The sequence below is a fragment of the Xenopus laevis genome, chromosome 2S, assembly GCF_017654675.1.
Source record: "Xenopus laevis strain J_2021 chromosome 2S, Xenopus_laevis_v10.1, whole genome shotgun sequence".
Classification (NCBI taxonomy): domain Eukaryota; kingdom Metazoa; phylum Chordata; class Amphibia; order Anura; family Pipidae; genus Xenopus; species Xenopus laevis.
The window spans coordinates 46,286,106-46,295,674 of NC_054374.1; the positions used below are offsets into that span (position 1 = coordinate 46,286,106).

General features: G+C 43.4%; 1 protein-coding gene across 10 annotated transcripts in view; it reads right to left on the minus strand.

Moving 5' to 3' along the window:
- hipk1.S (homeodomain interacting protein kinase 1 S homeolog) overlaps positions 1-2,965 on the minus strand; it is a 51,584-nt gene extending 48,619 nt beyond the window's left edge. For 4 of the 10 annotated variants that reach the window (XM_018247961.2, XM_018247959.2, XM_041582940.1 and 1 more), the window contains exon 1: positions 2,409-2,963. The gene's annotated coding sequence lies outside the window, so the exon portion shown is untranslated. 10 annotated transcript variants of the gene reach the window in all.
- Between the last annotated feature and the right edge of the window lie 6,604 nt (positions 2,966-9,569).

Sequence of the window (9,569 nt, forward strand, 5' to 3'; positions counted from 1 at the left end):
GTAATCGAATGCTGGTAACTGTAGTCCAGTTAACATCAGGAGACCCATGGTTGTAAAATGGGACTCCTGAGAATTTCACATTTAGCAGTGAATGGGCTTTCCATTTTAAAACAACAAAGCCAACGGTCTCATACATTAAAGTGATACGGACACTAAAAAATGTATTTCAAAATATTAAGCTACATGAAAAGTTACCTATAGGTCATGTTGATCGTTTTTCGCTGATAATTCTGCTTTTGTAAGTAATTGTTACTTGAAGTTCCTAAACCTGACTGTTTTTCCAATCTGATTGTCCCTTCTCAACTTGTCAGTTAGAGTCTCTAATGCTAACGGACTACTGCTGCAAAAATGTGCCAGCCCCCTCATAGGGAAAAAAGGGGGTAAGAAAGGTAATGTAAAAGGCAGATACATCAGGCAGATACATTTATGGCAAAATTATAAATAGCATTCAAAGATAATGTTATGAGATATATTAAAAAAAGCTTATTTTCTGGTGTCAGTATCTCTTTAACACATGAGATTATAAAACAGTCACATAGGAGAATTTACATGACACCTGTCAGACCATCACCTTGTACAGTTACATTTCCAGGCTTTTAACACAAACATTTGATTTGCCTATACAGTTGAAACCCCCCCCTCCATTTTACGTTTTTCAGGGGACCTGAAAAAAAATGGTGTAAAATCCAGGAATATGTAAAATCAGGGAAATGTATTATGCATAATATATAGGTGGGACAACAAAACATAAAGAGAAACCTTAAAATCGGGGATGTAAAATGAAGGTTCATTGTATTTGTCTGATTATGGGGAGCTAATGCGCTAATATTTTATCTTGCACCTTGCTGTGAATTCTTGAGCTGGATATAATTGCAGACTTGTTGGCTGCTAAGGGCAAGGTCACACTGTGAGAATCTGGAAGATTTAGTCGCCCCGGAGACTAATCACCTCTTCTTTGGGACAACTAATCTCCATGAACTGCTTCCCCCTGTCTTCCGCCTGCTACAATGGAAAACCACCTGCGGCATGGCACGCGCGGTGCTTTGTTTTCCGAAGTTGCCTCTCGAGGAAACTTCGGGCGACTGCAGAAAACGAAGCACCGCGAATGCCATGCCGCAGGCGTTTTTTCAGTCTAGCAGGCGGAAGACACTGGGAAGCAGTTGGGGGAGATTAGTCGTCCCAAAGAAGAGGCAATTAGTCGATGGGTCGACTAAATCTCCCCGAATCTCACAGTGTGACATTACCCAAAAGCACAACCTAGTAGCAAAATGCAAAAATGCCTTACTACAGGTAGGGCATCCGTTATCTGGAAATCCATTATCCATAAAGTTCCGGCTCCTATAGACTCCATTATGACCAAATCTAAATTTTTAAAAAAGATTTCCTTTTTCTCTGTAATAATAAAACAGAACTTGCACTTGATTCAATTTAAGCTATAATGAATCCTTATTGGACGCAAACCCAGCTTAATTGGTTTATATAAGGTTTACATGATTTTCTAGTAGACTTTCTAGTAGACTTACCCCCAAATGTAATAAAAGGCACTAAGTTTGCCCATGAGCAGTAACCAATAAAATGTTTCCTTTTAAACATGTGGCCTGTTAATACTACCTGCTGATTGGTTGCTATGGGTTACTGCTCCTTGGCAAACTTAGTGTCCTTTATTACATAACCCCCAAAAGGTAGGACGATCCAAATTACATAAAGACCTGTTATCCAGAAAGCCCCAGGTCATGAGCATTCTGTAGAATAGGTCCCATACCTGTATCAAGAAGCAGGGGGGAACCATCACGATTAAACCTGCAATGCTGGGGAATAACAGATCAACAACTGAACCCCTTGATTTAATATAGGGCAAGCTCTCCTACTTTTTGAGGGGGTGTCGCATTATGGAAAAAAAATGATAATTCTAAGCAACTTTCCATTATCCCTTGAATTAGAATGCATCAGTGATTTTCAGATGTATTTTTTTTATTGAAAGCTGCAGCAGTGTATCTATCCCCTTGTGTTGTCTGGGTCTGACTCTTGAAACAATGTAGCAGCAGACAAGGGAGTTCTCCTGCAGGCCTGTTCATCAGCTGTGGCTTCTACTGGGTAGTTTCACGACTGAGAACAGATGCCGATCCTTAAAGCCAATCCAAAATGAAATGGCGGATATTGAAAAGTAAACAAAAAATAAAAACAATTCTTTCATATGGCTGAACGAAGCTTTTGGGTGAAAGGGCACTAGATTGTACTAAGATTCTACATGCACAGGCTTCCAGAACTCATGGATCCCAAATACAGGGGTCTCGTTGGAGCAGTAAATGGAAACACAAGAGAGGAAAGTTTGGGGTTGTCTGTGCAACAAGGCAGAACTCGAGCCGGAGCAGGCAGTTCCGCCCGGCCCTACTCACCCAGGTACTCACCGCTGGTGTATTGGGAAGATCAGCCGCTGGTGAGAGGAGCTGCCTGGGACGTGCCGGATCCCCGCCGCGGGTTCATCATCAAACCCCGTCGAGGAAACCAGCTTCGTCTGCTCCTCACCTTCGGACAGCACCGTCCCCAGACCGGGGAAGACAAATACTTCCGTCCTGATGCCGTCGAGTCTCCCCTTGAACAAGAACACTCCTTTTCCGACTCAGACTCCTCACAGGCCCAGGCAGTATGTCTGGCTTTGTAGAGAACGTGACGCCCGCTCCCTCTCCTCCCCCGGTCTCCGTCACCAGGGCCCGGCGATTGAAGCTTTCTTGGGTATAACCAGACACATAATGCCGGACCAGTTGGAGCGGTAACCGGGGATGAGGAGGGGGAAGGAAGTGTAAACGGGGTTAGACTGGGAGGAACACAAGAGCCCTGAGCCTTTCACGGCCGACAGACACTCAGACCCAACAAATGGAAGCGCGAATAGCCCACACAGGCATAACCAATCGATTTCGCGACTTCGTTTAGCAAATGTAACTTTCCTTCAGACGTCATTTCAGGAAAGGTCTTGAAAAAGGCGGAGCTAAACCAAAAGCGTGACACAAATAGATTAGGGGCGTGTGCAATGGCTATACTGGGCGTGTTTAAACGCACAAGTCATTGTCATGCGCATTTCTTATTTACGCTTCATCATATCCTATGTAATGCCTTGTATTTATAATAAAGTCAGCCAAATAAGGGGTGACTTTTCTTTAAAAGAACTGAATAAAAATTAGGAAGGGAATGGGGTAATAAAGGGCAAGAAATAGCCGTATGGTCTGCTGAGCTGCAGTTACTGCTGCTTCTATGTAAATTGTTTAGCAATCATAAATTTATCTAACAAGATATTAACCTAACAAGACACAGGGTACAAACAGGGGTGATCTGTGGGCTGCTGCTCCCTGAGGCAGCAACCCCAATGTCTTCCCCCTCTTTGCCACCTTTTCTGGAAAAAAATACCAGGCTTCCTATATATTTATCTTTTTTCCCTATTAATAACATTGGGATCAACCATAATTTTTACCGGCCAGGCAACCATACCCTACTCCCTTCTCCCCCCCCCCCGGCCTACCTCCCCCCCCCCCCCGGGCAAATGCCCCTAACTTGTTAGTCACACCTCTATGCAGGTCCTCTCTTGCCGAGCTCTTCTTCCCCTACTGATCGGCGTACTGATGCGCAGTAGGAGGCATTTGCCGGTTGGATCTACTGGGCATGCGCCGAAAGTCACGAAGTTTCAGAAAAAAGAAATCGGAAACTTCGTGAAATTTGGGCACATGCACAGTAGATCCAAACGGTAAATGCCTCCTACTGCGCATGCGGCGCCAAATACAGGAAGAAGAGCGTTCGGACGAAAATGGCGCCCATGAGAGAGGACCTGCATTGAGGGATGACTAACAAGTTAGCATATGCTCAGGGGGGTTAGGCCGGGGGAAGAAGGGAGGGGGGGCCTATGCAGGCAAAGGGGAGGGATTTTAGCGCCGAAGGGGTTCACTTCTCCTTTAAAAGTTTAGCGTCGGAGCGGGTCAAAAGAGGTAGAGTGCGTTTAAAAACTGGAAATTCGGCTCTTAAAGTTACAGGAGGCCCCTTGCAACTGGCCGTTCACTGCCGCCTGCGGCAAGGTGCTCACCTTGCCTCATGGCAGGAACGGCCCTGGGGACAAAGAACATGCAAAGATTGACTAGTTTTTCCTGTCACCCCACACAGAGCCCTCGCAAAATAGAGCTGTGACATAAGGTTGCCTCTTTATTTTTTGAAAAACTATAAGTATTCCTATTTTTTTTTTTATCTTTAACCTTTTTGTTAACATTGGCATTAAGCATAGTTTTTTACTAGCCAGGAAAATACCAGTCAGGTAGAACCCTAGCTTTGACCCTTCCAGTAAAATATGTGTTATTGCTTGAAAAAGCTCAATGACTTATATTTAGGGTTGCCACCTGGCCAGTATTTTACCTGCCTGGCCGGTAAAAATTATGGTTGACCCCAAGGTTATTAATAGGGGCCAAAAAGCTAAATATATAGAAAGGCCGGTATTTTTTTCCAGAAAAGGTGGCAACCCTACTCATATTTTAGCTAATAGCATTGGAGTAACAATAGAAGAAACAGACCCTGCGAGGTATAGGGGCCTCATCAGACCCTAATTTATATACAATTTCAATAAAACTTGGTAAAACAGGTCAACCTCTAGACATTTCCAGGGCCTTAAAAAAAAATTTGCTATGGGGCCCAGTAATATCTATTTACGCTACTGGCTAATAGCTAAAAATACTAGAAGAATAACAGTGATTACTGGGCTACCTGCAAGGGAGAAGTCATGCTGACGACAACGCATTGCCCACAGGAACAAGTAGGTTTTAGCCAGGTCAAGGAAATGTAAGTCTAAGAGCTAAACGACAAGGTAGATTTCAGGTTCTGTGGATTTGACACTGTAGTTTGGTCCAGTGCTGCCATAGGCATCTCAACACACCGTTCTCAACCCCTAATGCATTTGTGCATAATTTCACTTCTTACCACAAACGAGCACCATGTTTCTCCAGGCACACCCTCTCTCCGCCACCAGATTTAGTAGGCAAGTATCCAGCAGCGACAGATAGAATTTCTTTTTATTTTCAGGGCTTTTTTTTTTTTTTACCATATAGGTAATCGAGGGCCACCCCCTTAAAGCTACCACCCTAGGCACAGGCCCTCCAGATGGAGTTCAAATGCTATGTGAAAAATCAGCACTAGTGTTTTACACAGCAGTCTAAGATTAAAGAAAGACATACGGGATCTGAACGTCACTTCTTTCGCCAGAGCCAAAGCTGCATCTTCTGTCAGCGACATCATATCCTGTATTCCGGAAATATATTAAAGTTGTAAAAAGCGCTGGCGACTTTTCTTTTTTTTAAGCAGGATTTCCTTCAAAAGTCCAAACTATTAGGGGCAGATTTATCAAGGGTCAAAGTGAATTCGAGGGAATTTTTGAAGTAAAAAAATTCGAAATTCAAAGTAATTTTTTGGATACTTCAACCATCGAATAGGATACTACGGCTTCGAATTTACTTCGACTTTGTTTCGAATTAAAAATCGTTCGAATATCCAACCATTCGATAATCTAAGTACTGTCTCTTTAAAAAAACGTTGACTTCAATACTTCGCCAAATTAAACCTGCCGAAGTGCTATGTTTTAGCTTATGGGGACCTTCTACAGCATTTTTCTAAGTTTTTGAAGTCTAAGTAAAAATCATTCGATCGTACGATAAAATCGTTTGAATCGTTCGATTTGAAGGATTTAATCGTTCGATAGTTCGATTTTACTACGATCGGATAATAGCCAAATTCGATGAAAAAAGTTTGAATTCGATATTCGAATTCAAAGTATTTTAATTCAATGGTCGAATTTCGAAGTATTTTTAACTTCAAAAATCGACCCTTGATAAATCTGCCCCTTAAAGACTGTGTGAAAATTTTTTTTTAACTTATTTGATGGGCATGCCACATTTATATAAGGGTGGACTCCTGTCTAGGGCATTCGAGGATCTCTTCTGTCTTTATGATGTCTGAATCAGGCCCGGACTGGCAATCTGTGGGTTCTGGCAAATGCCAGAGGGGCTGCTATAAGGTGCCATAGAAAATCAGTATTTAGTGGGCTGGTGGGAGTTGTTTGGGCCTCTGTGTGGGCTGATTGGGCCTCTGTGTACCTGAAATGCCAGGGCCTGTTTTGACTCTCAGTCCAGCCCTGGTCTGAATAGACATTTGTTTTAAAAAGTGACCACTTCAAACATTTGCACCAACATTACTATGAAAGACGTCCATACAACTCTAGATACCCACCCTATTCAAATTAACCTACACGCAAGAGTGCTAGCTAAGTTTCGCTAGGCAGAGATTTATGCTAGCAAAAATTTGCTAGGAAATGCTCACCCAGCCCAAGTAACGCTAGTGAAAATTCACTAGCGTTCGACTGCTGAGAGGCAACTTTGCATTGTAGGGAATAAGCGTAGTGGTAAGAAATTTGCGCCTGATGAAGTTGTGTGAGGTATGGCGAGGCGGTCACTGGCAAATATTTGCCCGTTAGTGACTTTGCCCCATTGACTCTGCTCATGTGCAGGCAGACATGGCCAAAATCTTTGAAGGGACAGTGGAGGAGCAAGATCTGCTACATCTGTCATTAGCCTAAAGCTGTCCACAGACCTGCAGATTTTGTTCTTTGTGCGACAAACGCTCATTTGTTTCAGTCTAACAATCTACCATTAACCATTCACATTAAAATAAGTAGAAAAAATAACAAATCAGAATATATTCTGGGCATTAATTGACAGACGTCAATTTTACAAAATGAATGTCTGACAAAAAGTAGAGACAGTCACCCATTGATATTTTCAGATAGGCAATACATGCGGAGATCTTATCATCGGTAGCCAATATATATTTTTTAACCTCTCCGATCGACTAAACAACCGATTGCCATGGATGAAAAATGTTGGAACACTCCACACAGGATCTAAAAATAGTACGAATCTTTGTTTCTTACGAATGTATCTTTGCGTCTTCTTTAGAGAGTTTTGCACATGGCTAAACATTTGTAGAAAGTGTACCAAGGCATTATAAAGGGACTGTTCGTTTTATTTCAATACCTTATTTTTTCACCTTTATATGTGTGCCTCTTAGTATTTTTCAGAGCATTTGTCTTAATTTCTTCACTTAAACTTTGCTTTAATTTTAGTGATCCTGTAGAGATCTTTAGATAATTATATGTTCCTTCCCGTATTTGCAGGGGTTTCCTACACGTACTTCAATTTCCATCCAAAACACTAGGGATGTAGCGAACGTCGGAAAAAAAGTTCGCGAACATATTCGCAAACTTGCGTCAAAAATGCGAACGGTTCGCGAACGTCGCAAACCCCATAGACTTCAATGGGAAGGCGAATTTTAAAAGCTAAAAAAGACATTTCTGGCCAGAAAAATGATTTTAAAGTTGTTTAAAGGGTGCAACGACCTGGACAGTGGCATGCCAGAGGGGGATCAAGGGCAAAAATTTATCTGAAAAATACATTGTTGACACAGCGCTGCGTTTTGTGCTGTAAAGGGCAGAAATCACACTACATTTCTAAACCTGTGTAATAAACTGCTTTAAAACATCCGGCGTCTACATGCCAATCAAGTCGTGTAAAGGTTACAGCCTGTTCACACGCAAAGACGAAACGCGGCGCTTACTGCAACGCAAAAAAACGCAAAGAGCTTTAATGAATGATACCGTCAAGTGAGCAAATAATAGTTGTTAATTACTAGTTGAGCTTGTCACCTCCAGGATGTTGGTCCTGTTGGTGGCAATATTTCTGTAGTGGTGTGTTTAGCAGTCACCGTGCTTGTGCGCACGTGCACGGTCAGGCAGAGGTAATTCAATGTACAGTGAAGTGAACCAAAAAACACTGATTCTGCAGTGTGGGCCCAGTTTTGGTCTACTTTATTGATCACCTGCGGTGACCATAAAAGATGCGATTTTGCCACTGTTGCAGAACCCTGAAAAATTAGGCATGTGTACTTTCATGAAAAATTATGTTTTTTTGTCGCAGCCACTGAAGCACAGAGGCCAGAAAAAATATGCCATATAAATGCTAACAATATAAAAAATTTTTGTCGCAGCCACTGAAGCACAGAGGCCAGAAAAAATATGTCATATAAATGCTAACAATATAAAAAAATTTTGTCGCAGCCACTGAAGCACAGAGGCCAGAAAAAATATGCCATATAAATGCTGAAAATATTCATATTTTTTTTGTCGCAGCCACTGCAGCACAGAGGCCAGAAAAAATATGCCATATAAATGCTGAAAATATAAAAAAAATTTGTCGCAGCCACTGAAGCACAGAGGCCAGAAAAAATATGCCATATAAATGCTGAAAATATTCATTTTTTTTTGTCGCAGCCACTGAAGCACAGAGGCCAGAAAAAATATGCCATATAAATGCTGAAAATATAATTTTTTTTGGTTGCAGCCACTGAAGCACAGAGGCCAGAAAAACTCAGGATTTACCTGGATTCAAATGAAACCAGTAGGGTTTGCACCCTAGTTTGTAACGGTGGCGGAGGGAGGAGGACGCTAAAGGACAGCTGTGTGTGGAGTCATGAGGCGTGCAGAGAAGGACAGCTGCATGGGGAGTCAGAACAAGTCTTCCGGCGTGCAGTAACCCTCCGAGATCCACGCCTCATTCATTTTAATAAAGGTCAGGTAATCCACACTTTTGTGACCTAGGCGAGTTCTCTTCTCAGTTACAATCCCTCCTGCTGCACTGAAGGTTCTTTCTGAGAGGACACTTGAGGCGGGGCAAGACAAGAGGTTCATGGCAAATTGTGACAGCTCTGGCCACAGATCAAGCCTGCGCACCCAGTAGTCCAGGGGTTCATCGCTCCTCAGAGTGTCGATATCTGCAGTTAATGCCAGGTAGTCCGCTACCTGCCGGTCGAGGCGTTCTTTGAGGGTGGATCCAGAAGGGTTCTGGCGCTGCCTTGGACTGAAAAACATTTGCATGTCTGACGTTACAGAGTGGCCAAAGTGCTTTGTCCTTGCAGGTGCGCTCGTGGCAGGATTACTGGCACCTCTGCCCCTGGAATGTTGATGAGTTCCTGAAGTGACATCACCCTTAAAAGCATTGTACAACATGTTTTGCAGGCTGGTTTGTAAATGCAGCATCCTTTCGGACTTGTGGTACGTTGGTAACATTTCTGCCACTTTATGCTTGTACCGAGGGTCTAGTAGCGTTGCGACCCAGTACAGGTCCTTCTCCTTAAGCCTCTTGATACGGGGGTCCTTCAACAGGCATGACAGCATGAAAGACCCCATTCTCACAAGGTTGGATGCAGAGGTATCCATCTCCGCTTCCTCGTTATCAAGGACTACATCATCCACGGTCTCCTCCCCCCAGCCACGTACAAGACCAGGGGTCCCCAAAAGGTCACCACAAGCCCCCTGGGAAGCCTGCTCCTGTTGGTCCTCCTCCTCCACAAAGCCACCTTCCTCCTCTGACTCCACTTCTGACACCTCTCCCTGCGTTGCAGCAGGTGCCTGGGCTCGTTCTGGTGATTCCGACCAGAAATCGTGCGCTTCCTGCTCCTCGTCACGCTGGTCTACAGCCTCATTCGTCGCACGG